The sequence below is a fragment of the Cervus canadensis genome, chromosome 2 (assembly GCF_019320065.1).
Source record: "Cervus canadensis isolate Bull #8, Minnesota chromosome 2, ASM1932006v1, whole genome shotgun sequence".
In the NCBI taxonomy this organism is placed as follows: Eukaryota; Metazoa; Chordata; class Mammalia; order Artiodactyla; family Cervidae; genus Cervus; species Cervus canadensis.
Genome location: NC_057387.1, coordinates 79,334,797 through 79,362,565, shown reverse-complemented (window position 1 = coordinate 79,362,565; position 27,769 = coordinate 79,334,797). Strand labels below are relative to the sequence as shown.

At 37.8% G+C, this 27,769-nt stretch overlaps 1 protein-coding gene and 1 non-coding gene across 7 annotated transcripts in view; both read left to right on the top strand.

Moving 5' to 3' along the window:
- PATJ (PATJ crumbs cell polarity complex component) overlaps nt 1–27,769 on the top strand; it is a 361,174-nt gene that overhangs the window by 169,765 nt on the left and 163,640 nt on the right. The window lies entirely within an intron of this gene.
- TRNAY-GUA lies at nt 2,419–2,490 on the top strand. The gene has a single exon. It is a non-coding gene; the product is annotated as a tRNA-Tyr (tRNA).

The window sequence follows — 27,769 nt, the reverse complement described above, 5'->3', positions numbered from 1 at the left end:
GAAAAGAAGTAAGACTAAAGCTCTCTTCTCTCTACTACCATGTGGAACATCTAGAACTATGTCTTTGTGTGAGGTGGGAATAACCCCTCCTTTTGCAAAAACATTGGCTTAGAAGTAGACAGGTGACTTAGTAAGATGAAGGTCTTTGAGCAAAGGAAAAAGAAACCCCTTGATACTTGATATACAATCTCTCACAAGGGTGAAAACTCTATGAGTGGGGCATGGATTGAATATCAGCCTCTACTTGCTATCTCAGGCACTCTTGTGCAGTGCACATACTGCACAATGAAAGATGGATGGTTCTGCTGCTAAATCTCCTGAAATTCTGCTTTCTGACATGCTGACTATTCCTAGCCTAAGCACAAGGCCATGAAAGAAATGATTGGGGGTGATATCCAGAGGCCAAAATGAATATGAGTACATTTGTACTCATAGCACATTTTCTTTGCTCAAAAATGAATCCTCAACTTGAAGGTCTTGTTAGCTATCAATTTGCAGATAAAACTTTCACATTCATATAGAATGCTGCTGCTGCTGCTAAGTCACTTCAGTCATGTCTGAGTCTGTGCAACCCCATAGACAGCAGCCCACCAGGTTCCCCTGTCCCTGGGATTCTCCAGGCAAGAATACTGGAGTGGGTTGCCATTTCCTTCTCCAGTGCATGAAAGTGAAAAGTGAAAGTGAAATCGCTCAGTCGTATCCGACTCTTAGCAACCCCATGGACCGCAGCCTACCAGGCTCCTCCATCCATGGAATTTTCCAGGCAAGAGTACTGGAGTGGGGTGCCATTGCCTTTTCCGCATATAGAATGAGACAGAAGCTATTTGACACAGAGACTTTAGACAGACCTGCTGATTGCAGGATTCACAAAAAAAGTATCAACCTGACAGTAAAAAAAGTAGAAAAACTAAAGTGGACACAAGAAATATGAATATAGCAGCCTCTAAGCAGACTTTCATACCAGAGTTCCAACCCTGCTGTCTTTTCTTCTTGCTCGGAAACCTTTCTTGATTATCTCTGCCGAAGGTGTTATGTTCTGTAGCTCTTTCTATTGATTCTCTTATTTTACTTTTATTTTCACAGCCTACGGTGATATAATAGTTATTCATATATGGTTATTCATTGTATTTATAGCCTCAAGAGAATAGCTTGTCTTGATGTATGTTTAATTCAGTATTTCTTATCTATGCCTTTTGCAGAGGAGGACACTCAATAAATATTAAATGAACAAGTGGAAGGACAAACATCAGAATATGTAAAATTATCCAGAAGGCATGTGAATGGGAAGGGTTTGTAATTGACCGTACTCTTCTATTTTTTAAATTTTTTTCTCTTCTTGAGATATTTATTTTAAATACCCTGTTTAGAGTTGAGTTTTGAGTTACTAGTACAGGGCAATTTTAAGATAAGAGGCAAATCAGCCTTCATGTGTTGAGGAATTGAATAATGTTTGCAGTGTGATGCTACAGGGCTTGAAGAGAGACTTGTTCTTATATTGAGGAGAGGACTCAAGGCTACTGAGGCCACGAAATAATCCTCTGACCATAATCTTAAAGGAAAATTAACTTGATACATTACAAGGAAAGAAGGTAAAGAACTACTTAGAAGATAGTTCAGTTAGCATGAAGCTCCAACTGTGAGCCAAGAAGCTCCCTAATAACAGCTATTCTAGAGGACAGAAGTTTATTTTTCTCCCAGATCTGTGTCTGGAAGTGAGGACCGCCCAGTATCTGCGATTCAAGCTCCTCTCCTCTTGTTGCTCGTTAATGTGGGAGCTCCATTCCCTGCATCGCTTCAGGGCCTGGGGGACTCTTAACTCCAGCCATCAGAGCTTATTCCGGCTGCCAGAAAGAAAGAGAAGGGAAGGACAACCTGCTTCCTTTTATTGATGGTTTCTGGAAATCTGTACATAAGTTAACTTATATTTCATTATCCAGGGCTTAGTAGTACAATTAGCTATAAATGAGACTGAGAAATGTTACTTTTATTCTGGACAGACAAATAGCTAAAAATACTTGTTTCTATTATTCAAAAAGGAAGGAAGAATGGATATCAGACTTTATTAACATACTTTTTAATGGTGAGGGTTTTTGTGTTTTTTTTTTTTAAATATTCTAGGGCATATGGAGAGAAAGCCATAAGCTAGAGTTAAGCAGAACCCTTCTTAGAAGATAGTGCACACATTCAGTCATTCAACAAACATTTATTGAGAGTTGTCCTGAGAGCCCAGAGTAGTTCAAGCTGTAAAGCGAGTTATTGGTATGAGTCAGTGATCAAAGCTCTGAGGGCAGCAGTAACGGGAGTGAGGATAAAGGCCTGGCACGAGACCCCCAAGGAACATCAGACAGAACCTCTAAGAGCAGGGCCGCGGCAGTGTGGGAGAGGTGGGGCATTTAAGCAGAGGTAAGAAGAAAGGCTTCCCTGGTGGCTCAGAGGTTAAAGCGCCTGCCTGTAATGCAGGAGACCTGGGTTCGATCCCTGGGTCGGGAAGATTCCCTGGAGAAGGAAATGGCAACCCACTCCAGTATTCTTGCCTGGAGAATCCCATGGACAGAGGAGCCTGGTGGGCTACAGTCCATGGGGGCGCAAAGAGTCGGACACGACTGAGTGACTTCACTTTCACTTTCTTTCATTTTCAAGAGGAAAGGCACCTCTTCCAATTTCACAAGAGAGAAATAGCCTAGCATCTTCACTCTTCTGCTCCATCAGCCTTATCACTTACTAACTTCTTCTCTGTTACATTCTGGCTTTAACCATCATTTTATGTTTATGTTACTGTCTTCAAACTTTGGAAATAAGAGTAGGGAATAGTCTATGGTATAATATTATGTTTGCTTCATTCTAAAGGGCATACTTGCTTTTATATTTGTAGAACTCAACCAAAATATACTTTCTACATAGTGCTTCAAGAACTTAAAGAACAAAATAAAAAGCAGCTGCCTTTTCTCCTTTAAAAATGTGTTTATTTACTTGCTTGTACTTATCTATTTAAACTAGAAGAGAATGAAAATTTTGGCCTGTGTAGTATTTTATGTCTTTTGGAGCTATTTCTAAAGGCTTAAGATTTTAGTTGAATGTTGTTTATTTTACTATAATGATTTCTAGAAGGTAATATGTATTTTATTATTGTTTATCATAGTTTATATTAAGGTATATTAAAATGTGATGTGATTTCTTCTGTGTTCTTGACTAGTCTTAAAATAGGCGGTAAAATTAAAATGTGACATACTGGCAGATTGAAACTTTCAGAGGAGTTTTCTTTGACATATAGAAAGGGTATTTAAATTCTGCCTAAGTTGTAATTTGAAAAGAAGATAAGGCAGCATTTACTCTCAATGGAGTTTGTAAGTTAAAGCTTAAAAGCAAATCATGTATAAACACCCTACTTGACTGATAATTTGATTATACAATATATTCTTAGAATCATAAAAATGAATAAGAGTATTAGAAAACTTAATTTTGTAATAAAAAGTTAAAACCTCTAATCTGTGGTTGCACACAGAAATATTTTCTATCTATGCCTGAATATTAAAATGTGCTGCATTGCTTAGAGAATATACTGTGGACACAGTAGGGGAAGGAGAGGGTGGGATGAATTGAGAGAACAGCATGGAACCACATACATTACCATATGTAAAATAGAAAGCAAGTGGGGAAAAAATTGTGCTGTATTGATGAATTCTCTTTTCCTTTCTTCTCCCTTTTCTTTTTTTTTTTTTTTTGGTCTGTTACAAAATCTGTTTGCCTGCTTCTTTGGAAATTAACATTATAGTGTTTTTGCATTTAATTTAATTATACTATAGTCTTTAAGAAGGCTTTAACTTTCACTTATTACTTGGCTGTTCATTTGGATACCTTCATAGATGAGTCATTCATCCTGTTTTGCTGACAATCTCTGCTCCCAATTCAGTGACTTCCCATTGTAATTTTCTAAGGGCTCTCATGGTCTTGCCCAGGATCTCTTTCCACGTTCCTCCGATGTCTTCTGTGCCCCTAGACCTCTATAGTGGGCTGGGTTCCCCCTATAGTGGCAGTTCATGTGGAATGACACCCTCTTCCTTGCCTCAGAACCTTTGCACACAGTTTTCCCCTGCCTAATAATACTCTGCCAACGCTCTTAACTCAAACCTCTCTTCTTTATGGAAGTTGTCCTTGATGTCCAGTTCAGATACAGATACTTTTACCAAGCATGACCTATGGTGCTTTTTCTTCATCCTTTTATTTGAATTTGTCTACTGATTATTAGATTAATTCTGTCTCTTCCACCAGCTGATAACCTTCCAGGCCAGGTCTCCTTTGCCCATTAGCATCCAGCACTATGCTTGTCATGTCATATGCATCACTGAAAACTTTTATTTAGTTATTTGGCTGCCTTGAGTCTTTCAGTGCATGGGCACGGAGGTTGTGTCACGGGGGCTTTGTTGTTGCCCTGGGGCTTGTGGGATCCTAGTTCCCCAGCCAGGGATCCATGGTGCATGGGCAACCATGTGCCCTGCATTGCAAGGCAGATTCTTAACCACTGGGCCAACAGGGAAGTTCCAGTATCACTAAACACTTTTTTTGAGTAAGTGAATGTATAAGCATAATTTTTAGCTTCATACTGAAGAACTAAGCGAAGTTCACTTTATATTACTAATCCTGATCAAGAAAAATACATACATAAATTTAACTCACTCTTATCTTTGGAATTAAACCATATAATGTCCTCAAAAGCACGTTTACATATAGTTAGAAGGTCTGTATTCAAATTTGAACTCAATCACTTTGTAGTTGTGCTGTCTCCGTCAAGCCACTTAAACTTTCTGGACTTTAGGTTATTCATATTCAATATACATGGCTAATGCCTACCTTGAATATTAATTTGAGAATTAAATGAAAAAAAAAACATATATGAAAAGGAACCTGTTGCAGTGCCGAATATAAAGCCCATTCTTAATAAATATTACTTGCATTTGAATATAGTCTTCATTATGTTCTGTGTTCATCGTAATTGTTTGATATCTCTAAACTGAGAGTGGGCTTCCCTAGTGGCTCAGTCAGTAAAGAATCTGCCTGTGATGCGGGAGACCTGGGTTTGATCCCTACGTTGGGAAGATCCCCTGGAGGAGGAAATGGCAATCCACTCCAGTATTCTTGTAGGGAGAATCTCCGCGGGCATAGGAGCCTGACGGGCTATAGCCCATGGAGTCACAAAGAGTCAGACGTGACTAGCGACTAAGAACAGAAAGTGAAAGTCACATCATATTTAAGTGAACTCAGTGGTTCTCAGAGTACAACTTCTCCCAGCCACCCCTCCGCCCCCGCATGTCAATTAGTGGAATCTTTTTTATTTCTGGTCTTTGATCTCATAGGATAGAATTAGGGACCCAGGAGTTAAGTAGTTCAGTTGACCAGGAGCAGGGTAAACCAGTGACAAGGGCAGAAGGCCAGCAGTGGAGAGGGCACAGCAGTCTGTGGGCTATAAAGTAGCCTTTTTATTCTGTGGAAAAATTGCATATGTGGGGCGCTCTGGGATTCTACAAAGTAAAGAAAGTGGAGTGAAAGTGGAAAGTAGCATCAGGTGTTGTGTTGTTATGTTTCAAACGCGTCATCTTACATAGTCCCCCAAACAACTCAAACATGTGATTACCATAATTATTTTCACTTTATGCGTGAGGTGACAGAAAGAAATAGGAGGTTAGCCAACCCAAGGCTTCCCAACTGCAAGTGACAGAAGCAGGATCTGAATTTACTGTCTGACTCCAGAGCCCACTGTCTTGGTCAATAGATTTTATTGCCCACTTTACTGAGGAGGGATTGCTTTGTATAGTCAGAGTCCTAGGGATTTGTGCCAGGTGAGTTTGGGAGAGTGAGATAGGAAGATGCAGGCTCCTGAGGAACACTCACGTGGGAATTCACCCAGGAAAGCTGTTTTCTAAGATTTAAGGTGGAGTTGGGGTGCCCTCTGTGTCAGATTGCTCAGACTTTCTCCAGCCAGTGCCCCTTTGTCTTCATTTTTAAATGATAATCTCTTAGAGTCAAAGAACTCCAGCAAGATGTAAGCAAAAGTGAACTGCCAGGAGAGACAAATCTGAGAAAACACTCAGTCTCTTCTTAAATTCTTAGAGGTTGAGAAATCCAGTGTTAAATCATTTAACTGAGTGCTTACTATTTGCCAGATTTCCATGATAGGTGTTGGGGCTACAAAATAAGTCCAACACGGACATGGTTCTCAAGGAACCCCACTCCTATGTGGAAGATGAAGTCCATTGGTTTTCACAGTGGAGGAAGAACTTTGATGGAGGAAGCTCAGAGTACCTTGGAAATAAAAAATAGACTTCAAATCCTGCCCAAGGAGTCATGGAATGCTCCTCTGAGCACTGTGCAAAGTCCTGAAGGCATGGATAGACAGAGGAGCCATGATTAAAGTGCAAGGAAACATGGCAGAAAATGGAGCTCCTCAGGAGCATTTACTGAGCACTTTCACGGTTATGGACTCCCACGTGTGAAGGCTATTGAAAATAAAAGGAGTCACTTTATTTTATTTTTTCCATTTATTTTTATTAGTTGGAGGCTATACTTTATTTTTATTTGGTTGTACTAAATTAAGAACTCCCCATTAGTCCTAAAATATATATATATATATTTGAAGAACTTTTTTTCTATACTTTGGATATTTTTTGTTTGACGAGTTTTAAATTATCTCTTAAGAGTTGAACTTTCTGTTCAACAAAAGATACTTTAACAAGCATTCAATACCTGCTCTTTATAGGAAGGACTTGACTACACATTAAAAAAAAAAGTTGAGTATTAGATACAGTTTCATATTACCTTTTAAAGAAACACATGTGGTTTATAGAGATGGTGATTTATGTTGAAATAGCGACTCAACCCTTTGCTAGCTAGTGTTTGGGGCCATTCAATTAATCCCTCCCAGTTTCAGTGCTTCTTATTTCCAGAAAGGATGGTCGAAATATTAAATGAGATCATTTATTTGGAAGTAACTGTCACTCAAAAGGCAGGATTTGTTATTGTTATAAATCTGAGGTCAGAATTGCCCTCAAGAGAGTTTAGTCTTCAGCAGATGTTTCCTTGCTGGCTTTCATCCTCTGCCATTGCTTTTGCCTTTCTATTATACTCTTCCTCTCAGTTCAGTCCCCTCTCATTTATCTTTTCTTTTATCTTGTAAGAAAGCAATTGTTCACTAATGTGTAGGATCCCATCCAGGTTCTGACTGTCAGCTGCTTTCAGAGTGTGGTCAGTTTAAAGATGAGATACAAACTAGAGAAGACTGGCCGAAATAGTTTCTTTTTTTGTGTTATCATCTTGACTGCCTGAAAAAGAGTCCAAAGATATTAAAGCCTAAGGGGTAAAGTAGTAAATGGCGCAAAAATACCAATACTAGAGAAGAAACAAATTATCAGTTCCTCTGTGGGCAGGAGGTGAATGGCAAATGTTATCAGTTTATTTTGACAGTCTCTGGTATCTTTTCTGTATTTTAGTTATAATCATCTTAGCTACCAGTTTTTTAAAACTTAATTTTTTGTTGTTGGCTTTTCCAGGTGTGTGGAATGCTTCCTTCCCTTCATCTGCAGTTTTCCTACAGAATTTTATGTGGTCTTCTTAACTGTCAGGTGGTATTTTGGCAGAAGTAAATGAGATCTCTCTAGTGACTGGTTTCTTCGCCTAAAGTCTGTTTAAAACATCTGACATGCTGTGGGATGAAATTGTAAACAAAAGTTTTGCTATTGTTTAAAATTACATGAGCAAAATTAATTATGTATAAATCATATCATGACAAATTATAGAATTAATCTTCTTCCTCATAAAACCTTTAAAATTGGCATGGGATACCACCTTTGTCATTATTTTAAAATTAAATGTTATAATATACAATGTACTTTGAAACCTTCTGCCTGTTACTTAAACTCTCTTAGTTTATTTCTTTACTTTTAAAATAAAGGCAATAAGTTTAGAAAGCAATATTATGTGATTAAAACCAGTTTGTGTGGTACTTTAAGGAACTCTCCAACTGCAAGGGCTTAAGAAGGAAAGTTTAGCAGTTTAGAGAACAAACCTCATAGAAGTGTATAATGCCTACTATGTTTGGCATTGAGCTAGCCACTTCTTACTCTTTAATTCTATCTTCTCAAATTCATAGGACAAGAAAGGTGATTGTTCTTTTTTTTAAAAATTGGAATGTAAGGTTTGGTGTCTTGTGGGTAGGTTAATAGACAGTGTATCATCAGTGAAATTCAACAGTAGTTCTTTTTGACTTCACCATGTGCCTTTCAGTGAAGATCTTTCTAAAGCGTGTATACTTTTTTCCTGATTGACTCTTGTTCCTTTTACCTAAAAGATAGTGTTTTTGATAATATTAAAACATCTGAATTACCCAAAAAATGTATTCTCAGCTTAATTTTGGAGTCTTTTATTACAATTTAATTCTTAGAGAAAACAAAACTCTATGTTTACTAGAAATTTTGATTAACCTAAATGATCTTGACCAATTCAGATAATGAAGAATTTGTAAGTTTTGTGTTTCTATAATGTATTCATATGTTTATGCTGCACCTTCTCTGGGCTAGGAACTCTAATCAATAAAACAGGTAGTTTCTCCTCTTATGGTAGTAGAGGACACAAACAATGAACAACAGAAGACACACAAATACTGTCAAATTTCACCTAGAATTACACTTCTTCCCTGAATCTTGCTCTGATGGTTATTAAAACTAATATGTATGTACAGGGCCCTGGGCAAATATAATCAGGTGATTTCCTAAGCAGGTATGCAGAGGGAAATTTGCTTCCAAAGTTATCAGTTCCTAAGGGGACCAGGTATACTTGGAAAAAATTATGTTGTATTCCTTTTTCTGCATTTTGCTACAGTTTGCTTTAATTATTGGAAACTGCCATTCCCACTGCCCCCCCACCCCACCCCATCCCGCTCCAGAAAATATAATTAAACACCTTAATGCTGTCAGTGCCACTGCTGATCACTGTGATCTGTTGCCAGTGTGGAGCTTTTTTTGAACATCATCCAATGACTGGGTAATGACAACGAAGTAAAATCAGCCCAAGTCTAACACAGTTTACAGCATAGTGACCATAATGAACTGCAACTCAGTGCTTTGCTAGTGATTAAAGAGCCATATTCTGTGTTCTCCTGATATTTAATATATACAACAAGTGATTATAAAGGGTATTTTAAAAATTACTTTGGGCTTTTCTCAGTGCTGTTTCAAAATTAAAACATTAGAAGTTTGCTTCAAGACTTAGTAAAAATCTGAGGTCAGTAATAATCAAACTCTTTTTATACCTTGTTTTCAGGCATCTCTAAGGGTCATTAAGGTATTTTGAACTTGGCTGGGAACTTACCTTGGTTTTTAAACTTTTTTTATAATGTGTACAAGAATTACCTAGAGATGTGTTTATTAAAAAAAACAAAACAAAACTATGATGACTCTTTGGCTGTATCACAAGACTTAGATTTTGTGACTGTGACATGAAGCCCAGACAACTGTGCATTTTCCTTAGAACTATCTTGGGTGATCCGTGGACCACACTTTGGAAAACACTGGTCTGGGTATGATGGTGCTCTCACAGAAAGGCCTCACTGGGCATATCCACCAAGACTGATAGTGTGAAGCTGCATGTTTGAGAATGGGCACCATCTTCCTTGGTCTTTCCTGGTGGCTCAGACAGTAAAGAATCCATCTGCAAAGTGGGAGACCTGGGTTCAATCCCTGGGTTTGGAAGATACCCTGGAGGAGTGCATGGCAACCCACCCCAGTATTCTTGCCTGGAGAATTCCATGGACAGAGGAGCCTAAGAGGCTACAATCCATGGGGTGACAAAGACTCAGGCACGACGGAGGGACTAAGTCCAGCCATCTTCCCTGATTAAGGTGAATTAACTTTCCTGCTTGCTAACTAATTTCATTTTGTATTTTAAGCCTAAACATCATCAGTGAGCTTGCAATTTGTAGATAGATCATTTGCCAACTGCATCTCCCTCCCTGAGTGATCACCTTGTATCACATCCCTCATTATCATAGGGATTTAGCAGACTGGTCAGTTTTCTCAGAGCAGTAAGTAAGGAACTGGGGTCAGATTTTAAAAAATGAGAGATGAAGATAACCCACCTATAACTTCAGTTTAGACTTGGCCTAATTGCCCCAATATCTGAGACCTAGAATAGTGAAACTGGCCTAATTAATGAAGACTCTTGAATTCCCTTCCTGGTGTTGCCATTTGTTACTGGTTGATCTCTGATTCTTCACATCCTTGATCATGAATTCTCTTGACTGGTTTCTGCACCTCTCTAAACTAAATGTGATTCAGAGGAGTTTAGATACTGATTATCCAATCAGATCTTTGTCTGCTCTTAAGAGACTGAAAGAAAGAGCCCAAGTATATTTTCCGCAGTTTGTTGTGGTCCACGCAGTCAAAGGCTTTGGCATAGTCAATAAAGCAGAAGTAGGTGTTTTTCTGGAACTCTCTTGCTTTTTCAATGATCCAACAGATGTTGGCAATTTGATCTCTGGTTCCTCTGCTTTTTCTAAATCCAGCTTGAACATCTGGAAGTTCACAGTTCATGTACTGTTGAAGCCTGTCTTGGAGAATTTTGAGCATTACTTTACTAGCATGTGAGATGAGTGCAACTGTACGGTAGTTTGAGCATTCTTAGGGATTCCCTTGTAGCTCAGTTGGTAAAGAATCCTCCTACAATGCAAGAGACCTGGGTTCGATCCCTGGGTCAGTAATATCCCCTGGAGAAGGAAATGGCAACCCACTCCAGTATTCTTGCCTGGAGGATCCCATGGGCAGAGGAACCTGGAAGGTTACAGTCCATGGGGTTACAAGAGTTGGACACAACTTAGCAGCTAAATTACTACTACTACTACTTGAGCATTCTTTGACATTGCCTTTCTTTGGGATTGGAATGAAAACTGACCTTTCCCAGTCCTGTGGCCACTGCTGAGTTTTCCAAATTTGCTGGCATATTAAGTGCAGCACCTTCACAGCATCATCTTTTAGGATTTGAAATAGTTTAACCAGAATTTCATCACCTCCACTAGCTTTGTTTGTAGTGATGCTTCCTAAGGCCCACTTGACTTCGCATTCCAGAATGTCTGGCTCTAGGTGAGTGATCACATCATCGTGGTTATCTGGGTCTAAGATCTTTTTTGTATAGTTCTGTGTATTGTTGCCGCCTCTTCTTAATATCTTCTGCTTCTGTTAGGTGCATAGCATTTCTGTTGTTTATTGTGCCCATCTTTGCATGAAATGTTCCCTTGATATCTCTGATTTTCTCAAAAGGATCTCTAGTCTTTCCCATTCTATTGTTTTCCTCTATTTCTTTGCATTGATCATTGAGGAAGGCTGTCTTGTCTCTCCTTGCTATTCTTTGGAACTCTGCATTCACATGGGTATAGCTTTCTTTTTCTCCTTTGCCTTTCGCTTCTCTTCTATTCACATCTATGTGTAAGGCCTCCTCAGACAACCATTTTGCCTTTTTGCATTTTTTTTCTTGGGGATAGTGTTGATCCCTGCCTCCTGTGCAGTGTCACAAACCTCCATCCATAGTTTTTCAGGCACTGTCTCTTAGATCTAATCCTTTGAATCTATTTGTCACTTCCACTGTATAATTGTAAGGGATTTGATTTAGGTCATACCTGAATTGTCTAGTGGTTTTCCCTAAGGTTTTACCTAACTGAAAGTTTTACCTAAGTGAAAGTTTCACCTAAGTGGTTTTACCTAAGGTTGAATTAGGTACTATCAAAAGCATTGTTGTTGTTCATGTCTGACTCTGTGACCCCATGGGCTGCAGCACAGTAGGCTCCTCTGTCTTCCTCTGTCTCCCAGAGTTTGCTCAGATTCATGTTCACTGAGTTGATGATACTATCGAACCATCTCACCCTCTGCTGCCCTCTTCTTCTTTTGCCTTCAGTCTTTCTCAGCATCCACGTCTTTTCCAATGAGTCGGCTCTTTGCATCAGGTGGCCAAGTACTGGAACTTTTGCTTCAGCATCAGTCCTTCTAATATTCAGCCCTATTTCAGTGTTGATTTCCTTTGGGATTGACTGGTTTGCTCTCCTTGCAGTCCAAGTTCTTTGACGCTCAACCTTCTTTATGGTCCATACATGACTACTGGAAAAACTATAGCTTGGAGTATATGGACCTTTGTTGGCAAAATGATGTCTCTGTTTTTTAATATATTGTCTAGGTTTGTCATAGCTTGTCTTCAGAGAAGCAAGCATGTTAATTTCATGGCTACAGTCACTGTCCATGATGATTTTGGAGCCCAAGAAAATAAAATCTGTCACTGCTTCCACTTTTTCCCCTTCTATTTGCCAGGAAATGATGGGACTGGATGTCATGATCTTAGTTTTTTAAATGTTGAGATTCAAGTCAGCTTTTTCACTCCCTTCTTGTACCTTCATTAAGAGACTCTTTAGTTCCTCTTTACTTCTTAGCATTAGAGTGATGTCATCTGCAAATCTGAGGTTGTTGATATTTCTCCCAGCAATATTGATTCCAGCTTGTGCTTCATCCAGCCCAGAATTTCACATAATGTACTCTGCCTATAAGTTAAATAAGCAGAGTGACAATATACAGGCTTGATGTACTCTTTTCCCAATTTTGAACCAGTTCTTTGTTCCACATCCAGTTCTATCTGTTGTTTCTTGAACTGCATACAGATTTCGCAGGATGCAGGGAAGGTGATCTGGTATTCCCAGCTCTTTCAGAATTTTCCACAGTTTGTTTTGATCCAGACAAAGACTTTAATATTGTCAGTGAAGCAGAAATAAATATTTCTTGCTTTCTCCATGATTCAACAAATGTTGGTAATTTGATCTCTGATTCTTCTGCCTCTTCAAAACCCAGCTTGTACATCTGGAAGTTCTCGGTTCACGTGCTGCTGAGGCCTAGCTTCGAGGATTATGAGCATAACCTTGCTAGCACGTGAAATGAGTGCCGTTGTACAGTAGCTTGAACATTCTTTGACATTACCCTTCTTTGGGATTGGAATGAAAACTGACCTTTTCTAGTCCAATGGCCACTGCTTAATTTTCCAAATTTCCTGACATAATGAGTATAGCACTTTAACAGCATCATCATTTAGGATTTTAAATAGCTCATCTGTAATTCAGTTACCTCTGTGAACTTTGTTCATGGTAATGCTTCCTAAGGCCCATTTGACTTCACACTCTAAGATGTAGCCTAGAAGCCTCCTGCTGTCCATGGGATTTCCCAGATGAGTATCCTGAGGTGGGTTGCTGCTTTCTTCTCCAGGGAATCTTCCCGACCCAGGGATCAAACCTGTGTCTTCTACATTGGCAGGCAGATTCTTTACCACTGAGCCACCAGGGAAGCCCCATTCATACATATAAATCTCTAAAAATACAACTATAGTATTTGTGCAAAGTATATTATACAGTTGTATAGTTATGTCTGAATAATACATATACATACAATATAACACAGTAATTATTTGGTTTTATCTAATATATAATCCATAATCAAATTTCTTTATTGTCTCAAAATGTAGTTGGTTTGTTCAAATCAGAATTCAGGCAGTATCCTCACATTTCATGATTTTATTGTCTCTTTTTAAAAAAAGTTTTATTGAAATACATACAAACAGAAAAGCTGTATCACAGTTTGATGAATATTCACCCACCAACCAGCATATTATTAGCACCCCGAATCACTTTATACCCTCTCTGATTCACTGTTCTTTCTTCCCCAAAGGTCAGCACTGTCCTGATTTTTTTGTAAATAGATTAGCTTTGCCTGTTTTTGAACTTGATAAAAAGTGGAATTATGTGGTGTATGCAGTTTTCTTTCTTGGTTTCTTTCCAACATCCATTGGATCATAGTAAAAGGAAGAGAATTCCAGAAAAACATCTACTCCTGCTTCATTGACTATGCTAAAGTCTTTGTATAGATCACAACAAACTGTGGAAAGTTCTGAAAGAAATGGGAATACCAGAGCACCTTACCTGCCTCCTGAGAAACCTCTATGCAGCTCAAGAAGCAACAGTTAGAACTGGACATGGAACAACAGACTGGTTCCAAATTGGGAAAGGAGTACATCAAGGCTGTATATTGTCACCCTGCTTATTTAACTTACAGGCAGAGTACATCATCAAAATGCCAGGCTGAATGGAGCACAGGCTGGAATCAAGATTGTGGGGAGAAATATCAATAACCTCAGATATGCAGATGACAGCACCCTTATGGCATAAAGCGAAGAGGAATTAAACATTCTCTTGATGGTGAAAGAGGAGAGTGAAAAAGCTAGCTTAAAGCTCAGCATTCAAAAAAATGAAGATCATGGCATCTGGTCCTACTACTTCATGGCAAATAGATGGAGAAACAAAGGAAATGGTGAAGGATGAAGGACTTGATTTTCTTGGGTTCCAAAATCACTGTGGATGGTGACTGCAGCCATGAAATTAAAAGATGCTTGTTCCTTGGAAGGTAAGCAATGACAAACCTAAACACCATATTAGAAAGCAGAGGCATTACCTTGTCTCCAAAGGTCTGTAATAGTCAAAGCTATGGTTTTTTTAGTAGTCATGTGCTAATGTGAGAGGTGGACAATAAAAACCACCGAGCACTGAAGAACTGATGCCTTTGAACTCTGGTGCTGGAGAAGACTCTTGAGAGTCCTTTGGACAGCAAGGAGATCAAACCAGTCAGTCCTAAAGGAAATCTATCCTGAATATTCACTGGAAGAACTGATGCTGAAGCTCCAATACTTTAACCACCTGATGCAAAGAGTTAACTCATTGGAAAAGACCCTGATGCTGGGAAAGATTGAAGGGAGGAGGAGAAGAGGGTGACTCAGTGGTCATGAATTTGAGCAAACTCCGGGAGATGGTGAAGGACAGGGAAGCATGGCGTGCTGCAGTCCATGGGGTCTCAGAGTCAGACACAACTGAGCAACTGAACAGAAACAACAAACACTGTTCTTTCTTGGTCTTTCAACTCAACAGTATGTTTCCTGTATTCAGATGTGTTGCCTGTAGTATTATTTGTTTGTTTTCATTATCGAGTAAAGTTCTACTGTATGAATATACAATTTGTGTTTTCAATTTACTATAAATGGACATTTTGAGAATTACATTTCATAATCCCAAATATGCCAAGGGATCAATATAGTGTCTAACAGAAAAAGTTCAATTGATATTTACATAGTGGCTTTTATTTAATATTTGCTTATTATGTATTGATTCATTTGATTTTTATTTCATCTAATGGGAAAATTTTAGATCTTCATGATTAGTTGAGTATTTTTTTTTTTCTCACACTGTGGTCTTTTAATTGTAGTGATTCTTGTTCTAATTGACAGCCTAAATTATGTCACTTTAACATTATGGTTGCTTTCCTTTTCCATTCAATATTTAAAATAGATTGAATTTTTGTGAATTAAAGGAAGGAAATGACATGACTTCTTTGTTTTTCTTCCAAGTTCTGTGTGTATTACTTTTGTTTAATTCTAGCCCTGACTCTCACCTGAGATTATTGACTGCAGAGCCACAATCTTTGATTTCAAATCCCTGTCTTCTCACTCACTAGCTGTGTTACTGTGCAGGTTTGTGTCTTCTCTGTGCCTTTGTTTCTTCATCTATAAAGTTGGGGATAACAATACCTATTGCATAGGGTGTTCACAAAAATGAAATGAATTAAACTAAAGTACTTAGAACAATGTCTTGCTGTTATTATCATCCTTATCTGTAGTTCTCAAGTTTTGTGTCTTAATTTTTATCTGTTGGTCCACATAATATTATCACTCTTACTTACTGGCAAAAGTATCTACATTTAAGAGGAAAGTTTGTTTATTTGTCACATCAAATATAGTTTGTTTGCACTGACACATTTTCATTATTTTCTTTATTTGGCTTGAAATTTCACTTGAGGTTTGCTTTTTACTACTAGAGTTCACATGCTGTTTCCTCTGATTGGTTTTTTCATGTTTTCACTTCTCAAGTCTGCAGGTACTAACAGAATTAAAAGTTGGTTACAATGTAAGAAAAGTAGATTAAGAAATGCTTCTCATAATCTGATTGTTTAAAAATGGAATTGTATTTAATATATAAGAAACACTCAAATGTTTTCTCTATATTAAATTGTTTTATGTTGTTGGAAACAGACCTGGTGACTAAATGCTTCTGAACTTGTATTGGGTCTTTATTCTGGTGAGTTGAACATTTGCTGTTAAAACCCTGGGCAGTGACTTGAATTGTTTCTTTCTTGGGAGAATGGCTCTGTTACTTAGCAACAGCTAATATCCTATGATGATAGGAAAACAGCCAGAGACCACACTGGAGAAATCTTACTGGCTTTTGTGGCCAAGGACAAGCGCTGATGCTTTGATACAGAATTATGAGCAACTTGGGATTCTTTTCTTCAGATAATGTTGTCATGAGGCTGCAGAATCCATATTTAAAACAATTGTGACTGTTCAACTGAGTCAAAAGACTGTTCTCTCTCCCTCTCTCTCACTCTCTGTCTCTCTCTTGTTATTCTAGTCTGATGTTCATTCAGGGATACTAACACCTAGAGCCCAAAGAAGGGAGTTACATATCTCCTAATCTTTGATTGTATTTAGAAAAGGAAGATGTCTAGGTTATTTGGAATAGGAACTGCTTCCACTGGACTAACACACTGTGGAAATCAATGTAAAGATTGACTATTGCAAACATTTTTAGAACATACCAGTAATGGGTATGTTACTAAAGGCTAGTACTTCCATGATTTATCTGGGTGGATGGATGTTTGTGAATAGTAAACAAAGTATGAATTCTTTGGATTTCTTTTCTTAATTTTAGAGGAAAATCTCATTGACTTGAAATAAAGTAATACTTTTTACCCCTCCTCAATGTTTTTTTAGTGAAACTGAAATGAATGTGTTTTAAAAATACTATTCTCTTTTTACCTCGCCTCTTCCACATATCTGTTCCCCTGTCTACTGGTTGCCATGGAAATGCGTCCCAGTACCCCTTAGAGCAAATGCCAGGCAGTGTGGGGTTCCCCTGTAGTGAGGTAGAGTCTTATCTGTAGAACAGTTTGTGCTGACTCAGCTATACACAGAAAGACCTCAGCTATGACTTCTCTCTTAAATTCTTAATTAGTGAACTTGCTGGTGATTTCATACTTTTCAAAGATGAGAAATCAGGTTTACTTTTCCCCCAAACACTAGCTAACTTTTTTTCCCTTCTCCCCTTTTGAAATTCTGGTTCAGCAGTTATTATACCCACAGAGTAGAAGCAATTGGTAATGGAAATTACAGAAAACATTTGAAATTGGAGAAGGAGAAGGGCAGCCCAGGAGTGTAGGAGAAAGATTGAGGTTGAGATTTCAAAGTAATCTATTGTATAGTCAATAGATTATACTAGATTATAATTAAATTATAATATAATTCATATATTATATGTAATATAATTATAGATTATAATAAATTATAATAGATTATGATAGAATATTTTATAGTCAATAGATGGACATGAGTTTGAGCAAGCTCCAGGAGATGGTGATGGACAGGGAAACCTGGTATGCTGCAGTCCATGGGGTTGGAAAGAGTCAGACATGATCGAGTGACTGAACTGAACTGATTGCATAGTCAAGACAAATCTCTCATTTAATCCTAAAGTATAATTGTGGAGCCAAAGATAATCTCCATATTAGATTAGTTCTGTATTTGACATATTTAAAGCCTGTCTTAAATTTGGTGTCTGTGAACTTTATGGTTGACTGTCACGACTGCCGTAGAAAAAAAAATATTGCAATTGCATGGGAGATTAGTCTTTTATTTACAGACCCAGCTGCCCATGAGAATCATCTGAGGATCTTGTTACACAGAAAACTTTACCCTATTTCTAAAATTTTCCTCAAACTTGCTGACTTAGAATCTGCTGGTGGAGCTCAATCATGATTCCCTTTTATAGGCTCTGAGGATAAATTTTAGGTAACCAGCCCGGCAAATAATCTAAGACTAAAACCTGGCATTGTTTGAGTTCTCTTAAGGGAGCATCTTATTATTTAAAATTCTTCTAATCTGTGAGAGAGCTGTGTTGTGAGAGTACATAGCTCTTATTTTCTTCAGTAAACCTGGCCCCAACTCTGGCCAGATCACCTTACTTCTCGGAATGTCAGTCCAGCTTGCCTGCAAATGGAGGTGTTTACAAAAATATGGGAAGGATTCAATGATGAATGATGAATTCATGATGAAATGTGAATTTTATTTCATGTAAGGAGATCTTATGATAACTTGAGGATTCTAAAGATAGCTTTTTTAATGAGGGAGAAATTGGAAGTCATTTTTGTTCTTTAAGATACTATTGGAGAAACTTAACATAATTTGATAAAGAAAAAATTGAAGTACAAACTTCATTCAGTCTTTCACTCAGTTCAGTCACTCAGTCATGTAAAATGCTTTGCGACCCCATGAACTGTAGCACTCCAAGCCTCCCTGTCACCAACTCCCAGAGTTTACCCAAACCCATGTCCATTGAGTCAGTGATGCTATCCAACCATCTCATCCTCTGTTGTCCCCTTCTCCTCCTGCCCTCAATCTTTCCCAGCATCAGGGTCTTTTCAAATAAGTCAGCTCTTCGCATCAGGTGGCCAAAGTATTGGAGTTTCAGCTTCAACATCAGTCCTTCCAGTGAACACCCAGGACTCATCTCCTTTAGGATGGACTGGTTGGATCTCCTTGCAGTCCAAGGGACTCTCAAGAGTCTTCTCCAACACCACAGTTCAAAAGCATCAATTCTTCGGCACTCAGCTTTCTTTATAGTCCAACTCTCACATCCATACATGATCACTGGAAGAACCATAGCCTTGACTAGACGGACCTTTGTTGGTAAAGTAATGTCTCTGCTTTTTAATATGCTGTCTAGATTGGTCATAACTTTCCTTCCAAGGAGTAAGCATCTTTTAATTTCATGGCTGCAATCACCATCTGCAGTGATTTTAGAACCCAAAAAAATGAAATCAGCCACTGTTTCCACTGTTTCCCCATCTATTTCCCATGAAGTGATGGGACCAGATGCCATGATCTTAGTTTTCTGGATGTTGAGCTTTAAGCCAACTTTTCACTCTCCTCTTTCACTTTCATCAAGAAGTTCTTTAGTTCTTCTTTGCTTTCTGCCATAAATGTGGTGTCATCTCCATATCTGAGGTTATTGAAATTTCTCCCAGTAATCTTGATTCCAGCTTGTGCTTCTTCCAGCCCAGCGTTTCTCATGATGTACTCTGCATATAAGTTAAGTAAGCAGGGTGACAATATACAGCCTTGATGTACTCCTTTCCTGATTTGGAACCAGTCTGTTGTTCCATGTCTAGTTCTAACTGTTGCTTCTTGACCTTCATACAGATTTCTCAGTAGACAGCTCAGGTGGTCTGGTATTCCCATCTCTTGAAGAATTTTCCACAGTTTATTGTGATCCACACAGTCAAAGGCTTTGACATAGTCAATAAAGCAGAAATAGATATTTTTTTGGAACTTGCTTTTTCGATGATCCAGAGGATGTTGGCAACTTAATGTCTGGTTCCTCTGCCTTTTCTAAAACCAACTTGAACATCTGGAAATTCACGGTTCATGTATTGCTGAAGCCTGGCTTGAAGAATTTTGAGCATTGCTTTACTAGCGTGTGAGATGGGTGCAGCTGTGCGGTAGTTGGAGCATTCTTTGGGATTGCCTTTCTTTGGGATTGGAATGAAAACTGACCTTTTCCAGTCCTGTGGCCACTGCTGAGTTTTCCAAATCTTCTGGCATATTGAGTGCAGCACTTTCACAGCATCCTCTTTCAGGATTTGTAATAGCTCAACTGGAATTCCATCATTTTCACTAGCTTTGTTTGTAGTGATGCTTCCTAAGGCCCACTTGACTTCACATTCCAGGATGTCTGGCTCTAGGTGAGTGATCACACCATCATGATTATCTGGGTTGTGAAGGTCTTTTTTGTACAGTTCTTCTGTGTATTCTTGCCACCTCTTCTTAATATCTTCTGCTTCTCTTAGGTGCATAGCATTTCTGTCCTTTATTGAGCCCATCTTTGCATGAAATGTTCCCTTGGTATCCCTAATTTTCTTGGAGATCTGTAGTCTTTCCCATTCTATTGTTTTCCTCTATTTCTTTGCACTGATCACTGAGGAAGGCTTTCTTATCTCTCCTTGCTATTCTTTGGAACTCTTCATTCAAATGGGAATATCTTTCCTTTTCTCCTTTGCTTTTTGCTTCTCTTCTTTTCATAGCTATTTATAAGGCCTCCTCAGACAACCATTTTGCTTTTTTGCATTTCTTTTTCTTGGGGATGGTCTTGATCCCTGTCTCCTGTACTATCACGAACCTCTGTCCATAGTTCATCAGGCATTCTGTCTATCAGATCTAGTCCCTTAAATCTGTTCTCACTTCCACTGTTTAATCGTAAGGGATTTGATTTAGGGCATACCTGAATGGTCTCGTGGTTTTCCCTACTTTCTTTAAGTCTGAATTTGGCACTAAGGAGTTCATGATCTGAGCCACAGTCAGCTCCCGGTGTTGTTTTTGCTGACTGTGTAGAGCTTCTCCATTTTTGGCTGCAAATAATATAATCAGTCTGATTTCAGTGTTGACCATCTGGTGATGTCCATGTGTAGAGTCTTCTCTTGTGTTGTTGGAAGAGGGTGTTTGCTATGACCAGTGCGTTCTCTTGGCAAAACTCTATTAGCCTTTGCCCTGCTTCATTGTGTACTCCAAGGCCAAATCTGCCTGTTACTCCAGGTGTTTCTTGACTTCCTACTTTTGCATTCCAGTTCCCTATAATGAAAAGGACATCTATTTTGGATGTTAGTTCTAAACGGTCTTGTAGGTCTTTAGTTTCTAGCTATAAATTACCATTATAGCATAGTGTTCATTTCTTCAGTCTTATTTCTTAATAAAAAATTTATAAATATATAAATTGGATGGAGCTGAGCAATAAGAGAAGGCAGCTTTACACAATAATGTAGCTTGTTTTGCTTGATTTAAAAGTCTTTGGTTTTATGATGTGGTGAAATATAGCATTGAATTTATCTGAAGAGTTGGGCCTGCCATCTTTTAAGGCCTTTGTAGCTATGGATTTCAATAAACATTGTAAGATAACTCAAATTCTGAAGCCTGAAAATGGTAATACAAATTTAACTAAAAATTAAAGATCATCTGTGTTATAGAACATTGGACATTTTCATTGTCTTACTACTTTTCCTGTTTTATAATGCACTGAAAAAAAAAGAGGGTTGGGAGAGAGAGAACATAAGTAAGATAAAGTTATCAATCTTTTTTGCTTTTTAAGCTTCTTCAGTTTAATAGAGTTGATTGTTTAAAGATAATGTATACATAGTACTTTGATTTTCTAGTAGTCGTAATGGATTTTGTTACCTATGTATACAAATGAAAAGAAGAAACAAGCCATTTTTCTACTTCCTTTACCTGAAGGAATTCACTGTCTTTGCAACAAATTGTGTGTCTAATGCTTTTAGGTCTCAGATGACTTATGTAGCATTGTTTGGGGCAATGGCCAAAGTGCAGGCAGAGCAATTGAAGAATACCTTAGAAATCATTTGTTTATGCTTCCAACAGGCATATATTGTATTAATATGTATTAACCACCTAATGTATACCAGGCATTAAGTGCAGAAGACAGCGGGATATACAAGAAACTTTGAGGTCTATATTCTAGGATAGTGCAATAGAAAGAAAGAATTCTAAAAAGTTACTTTCATATAGTACCATGAAGACAGACAAAGAAAACTGGGTTTGCATTCTTATTACATCAGTTTCCAGCTGGGTAAACTTTGGCAGGTTATTCAACATCAGAATCTTATTCCCATATCTTGAATGCAGAGATGATCATTTCTACCTGATAGGGTGTTTTTTTAGCATAAAGGGAGAAAATTTATTGGATGATTTTTAGCACAGTTTCTGCAACTTAACAGGTCCCCAATAAATTATTATTAAAACTTCAAAACCATTCAAGGATGCTCAGCTCTTTCTTGTTCTGGGATTTGCTTTTTTTTTTTTTTTTTAACTGAACTTTATTCTATTGATCTTACCCCCTTCTCCTAAATTTTTTGTTTTGAAATAATTTTAAAAAGTAAAGGAAAGCTGAATAACCCTTTTTATAGGCAAATAAAGCTGAAATAAGTTGGATGTGGGGTTATTGGAAACGATAGCTAAAATGAGGTTTGAGCATTATGGAATAGAAGGCATATCTCACCAACAGGATGAGAATTGGCTAGACTATCTATAATGTTCATTGTCGCTGCAGACATTAATTGGTTTTCCAGACGATACAGTGGAATGGATGGGTGACTTCAGCTGCTGGTATTTCTCTCAGTTTTTCTCTCTCTGAATTAAAATTACTGATATGTATGCTTGTCTTCAATGATAGATTAAATGCCCTTGAAAAGAAATTCTGTAGTATGCCCTTCACAACACAAGCCTGACATGAATTTGGATTCAGTCAATATTTGTTAATTGAAAAAAATGGGAATATGCTAGTGTCATAACAAAAAAAAATTGTCCAGAATAATAGGGCTGTCAGTTTCAAAATTTAGGATAACAAATCTACAACTTAGTCCCTTGGTGGAATGTTGATGAGGGAACCAGTTTTTTGAAGGGTCTTTTAAACCTGTAGATAGGGTTTCGGTTTTTTTTAATTGTGGTAAAATATACATAACAAATACACCATTTTAACTACTTTTAAGTGTACAGTTCAGTAGCATTAAGTACATTCACATGGTTGTACAACTATGATTACCGTCCACCTCCAGATTTTATATCTTCCCAAACTGAAACTATGGAAAGGGTTTTAATTTCACACTTGACTAACACACAGTTTTAAAGCCACCTCAGTGGGCTACAGACCAGGGACAGTCACTGGAAACAGTGCTATTATTCCTTTGCACCTCACAAAGTTATCCTTGGAACTCCTCAGTATAAGTAATGCAAATAAGAGAGTCTGGGAAAGAAGGAAGTCAGCCTCTTCCTCCCCTGATTGCCGCTGGAGGACAGTGTGCCTGCTTCCTTCATTCCATCGTGGGGAACCCCTGCTTCCTTTCACAAGTCTCCGTTTTCCTCAAGACGGACAAAGAAGAAAAGAGTATTTTTGGCACCAACTGAAAACTAACATAAAACCTCAACATAACTGAATGATAAAACAAAATCATGACCAAATCAGCCCCTAATGTTATTTGGAGTCTATGCCCCAGGCATTTTTAGTTAGCATCCATTTTAAGCTAACAGCCCTATTACAAGTAAGAAATCTGCCATTTGTAGGGTTCAGTATTTCTCCAAGAAACTAGTGGTGTTAAGTGCCTCAACTAAGGATTTGAACTGAATTCTAACCCTTGAGCCCTTGCTCTTTCTATTCTGCCACAAGAAGGTATTGCTAGAGATTCACCTTTTGTAGCACTTGGGTTGTTCTTCACTTGTGGTAGAGCCACTTTTTACCAAAGGAGGATCCCTCTTGATCCTCCTTTGGAGGAGGATCATTAATCATTTGCATGTCTAAGCAGTTGAATATACAGTTAATGGTCATGGAGGTTATTTCTTTTTTTCTCAGAAGATTGAACAAGTCAGAAAAATTTTGGAACCTGGAAGTCTTTTTATATTAATTTAACACTAAAACCTTTTTCAGCTCATTCTTTTGTTTCAATTCCCAGGGGCATGAGATCACATTCAATATAATCTTTCATAGCGTATTACCATCATTGGTCAGCTGGGAGTCCCTGTTTAGTTTTCTTTGCTCCCTTTTAGTCCTAGCTCTTTCCAGCCACTGTAATTAACCATTCTAATGTGTTAGCTATTTGTGTTTTTGTATCTGAACTTCCAAAATATGTGTTGTGGTTTTTGTAAAGAATCTTAATTCACATAAATAGTATTATATAATGTGTTGACCCATGCTGTTTGTCCCCCTTTTCATTCAGCACTGTTTACAAAATCACTTTATGTTACTATTGACATTAATTTATTTTAATTATTAATCTTGTCAAAACAGAAGAGAACTTTAGTTATTTTTTGTTGTTACAGTTTTTCATAGTTTTATTGCACTATGTCCAAAGAGACAGCTTATACGATGTTGATTTTTTTGAGACTTATTGAGGTTTCTTTTATGGTCTAATATACAGTCTGTTTCTGTAATAGTTCAGTGTGTGCCTCCCCAAAATGTGTATTTTCTGTCGGATGTAACATTCTCTTATTTATTTATTTATTTATTTTTTTTATTAGTTGGAGGCTAATTACTTCACAACATTTCAGTGGGTTTTGTCATACATTGATATGAATCAGCCATAGATTTACACGTATTCCCCATCCCGATCCCCCCTCCCACCTCCCTCTCCACCCCGATTCCTCTGGGTCTTCCCAGTGCACCAGGCCCGAGCACTTGTCTCATGCATCCCACCTGGGCTGGTGATCTGTTTCACCATAGATAGTATACATGCTGTTCTTTCTAAACATCCCACCCTCACCTTCTCCCACAGAGTTCAAAAGTCTGTCCTGTATTTCTGTGTCTCTTTTTCTGTTTTGCATATAGGGTTATGGTTACCATCTTTCTAAATTCCATATATATGGGTTAGTATGCTGTAATGTTCTTTATCTTTCTGGCTTACTTCACTCTGTATAATGGGCTCCAGTTTCATCCATCTCATTAGAACTGGTTCAAATGAATTCTTTTTAACGGCTGAGTAATATTCCATGGTGTATATGTACCACAGCTTCCTTATCCATTCGTCTGCTGATGGGCATCTAGGTTGTTTCCATGTCCTGGCTATTATAAACAGTGCTGCGATGAACATTGGGGTGCACGTGTCTCTTTCAGATCTGGTTTCCTCAGTGTGTATGCCCAGAAGTGGGATTGCTGGGTCATATGGCAGTTCTATTTCCAGTTTTTTAAGAAATCTCCACACTGTTTTCCATAGTGGCTGTACTAGTTTGCATTCCCACCAACAGTGTAAGAGGGTTCCCTTTTCTCCACACCCTCTCCAGCATTTATTGCTTGTAGACTTTTGGATAGCAGCCATCCTGACTGGCGTGTAATGGTACCTCATTGAGGTTTTGATTTGCATTTCTCTGATAATGAGTGATGTTGAGCATCTTTTCATGTGTTTGTTAGCCATCTGTATGTCTTCTTTGGAGAAATGTCTGTTTAGTTCTTTGGCCATTTTTTGATTGGGTCATTTATTTTTCTGGAATTGAGCTGCAGGAGTTGCTTGTATATTTTTGAGATTAATCCTTTGTCTGTTTCTTCATTTGCTATTATTTTCTCCCAATCTGAGGGCTGTCTTTTCACCTTACTTATAGTTTCCTTTGTTGTGCAAAAGCTTTTAAGTTTCATTAGGTCCCATTTGTTTAGTTTTGCTTTTATTTCCAATATTCTGGGAGGTGGGTCATAGAGGATCTTGCTGTGATTTATGTCGGAGAGTGTTTTGCTATGTTCTCCTCTAGGAGTTTTATAGTTTCTGGTCTTATATTTAGATCTTTAATCCATTTTGAGTTTATTTTTGTGTATGGTGTTAGAAGTGTTCTAGTTTCATTCTTTTTACAAGTGGTTGACCAGTTTTTCCCAGCACCACTTGTTAAAGAGGTTGTCTTTTTTCCATTGTATATCCTTGCCTCCTTTGTCAAAGATAAGGTGTCCATAGGTTCGTGGATTTATCTCTGGGCTTTCTATTCTGTTCCATTGATCTATATTTCTGTCTTTGTGCCAGTACCATACTGTCTTGATGACTGTGGTTTTGTAGTAGAGTCTGAAGTCAGGCAGGTTGATTCCTCCAGTTCCATTCTTCTTTCTCAAGATTACTTTGGCTATTCGAGGTTTTTTGTATTTCCATACAAATTGTGAAATTCTTTGGTCTAGTTCTGTGAAAAATACCGTTGGTAGCTTGATAGGGATTGCATTGAATCTATAGATTGCTTTGGGTAGAATAGCCATTTTGACAATATTGATTCTTCCAATCCATGAACACGGTATGTTTCTCCATCTGTTTGTGTCCTCTTTGATTTCTTTCATCAGTGTTTTATAGTTTTCTATGTATAGGTCTTTTGTTTCTTTAGGTAGATATACTCCTAAGTATTTTATTCTTTTGTTGCAATGGTGAATGGTATTGTTTCCTTAATTTCTCTTTCTGTTTTTTCATTGTTAGTATATAGGAATGCAAGGGATTTCTGTGTGTTAATTTTATATCCTGCAACTTTACTATATTCATTGATTAGCTCTAGTAATTTTCTGGTAGAGTCTTTAGGGTTTTCTATGTAGAGGATCATGTCATCTGCAAACAGTGAGAGTTTTCACTTCTTCTTTTCCTATCTGGATTCCTTTTACTTCTTTTTCTGCTCTGATTGCTGTGGCCAAAACTTCCAACACTATGTTGAATAGTAGTGGTGAGAGTGGGCACCCTTGTCTTGTTCCTGATTTCAGGGGAAATGCTTTCAATTTTTCACCATTGAGGGTGATGCTTGCGTGGGTTTGTCATATATAGCTTTTATTATGTTGAGGTATGTTCCTTCCTATTCCTGCTTTTTGGAGAGTTTTAATCATAATGAGTGTTGAATTTTGTCAAAGGCTTTCTCTGCATCTATTGAGATAATCATATGGTTTTTATCTTTCAATTTGTTAATGTGGTGTATTACATTGATTGATTTGCGGATATTGAAGAATCCTTGTATTCCTGGGATAAAGCCCACTTGGTCGTGGTGTATGATTTTTTTAATATGTTGTTGGATTCTGTTTGCTAGAATTTTGTTAAGGATTTTTGCATCTATGTTCATCAGTGATATTGGCCTGTAGTTTTCTTTTTTTGTGGCATCTTTGTCTGGTTTTGGAATTAGGGTGATGGTGGCCTCATAGAATGAGTTTGGAAGTTTACCTTCTGCAATTTTCTGGAAGAGTTTGAGTAAGATAGGTGTTAGCTCTTCTCTAAATTTTTGGTAGAATTCAGCTGTGAAGCCATCTGGTCCTGGGCTTTTGTTTGCTGGAAGATTTCTGATTACAGTTTTGATGTTCTTGCTTGTGCTGGCTCTGTTAAGATCTTCTATTCCTTCCTGGTTCAGTTTTGGAAAATTATACTTTTCTAAGAATTTGTCCATTTCATCCAAGTTGTCCATTTCATTGGCATAGAGCTGCTGGTAGTAGTCTCTTATGATCCTTTGTATTTCAGTGTTGTCTATTGTTATCTCTCCATTTTCATTTCTAATTTTGTGAATTTGGTTCTTCTCTCTTTGTTTCTTAATGAGTCTTGCTAATGGTTTGTCAATTTTGTTTATTTTTTCAAAAAACCAGCTTTTAGCTTTGTTGATTTTTGCTATGGTCTCTTTAGTTTCTTTTGCATTTATTTCTGCCCTAATTTTTAAAGATTTCTTCCTTCTGCTAACCCTGGGTTTTCATTTCTTCCTTCTCTAATTGCTTTAGGTGTAGAGTTAGGTTATTTATTTGGCTTTTTTCTTGTTTCTTGATGTAAGCCTGTAATGCTATGAACCTTCCCCTTAGCACTGCTTTTACAGTGTCCCATAGGTTTTGGGTTGTTGTGTTTTCATTTTCATTCATTTCTATGCATATTTTGATTTCTTTTTTGATTTCTTCTATGATTTGTTGGTTACTCAGAAGCGTGTTATTTAGCCTCCATATGTTTGAATTTTTAACAATTTTTTTCCTGTAATTGAGATCTAATCTTACTGCACTGTGGTCAGAAAAGATGACTGGAATGATTTCAATTTTTTTGAATTTTCCAAGACCAGATTTATGGCCCAGGATGTG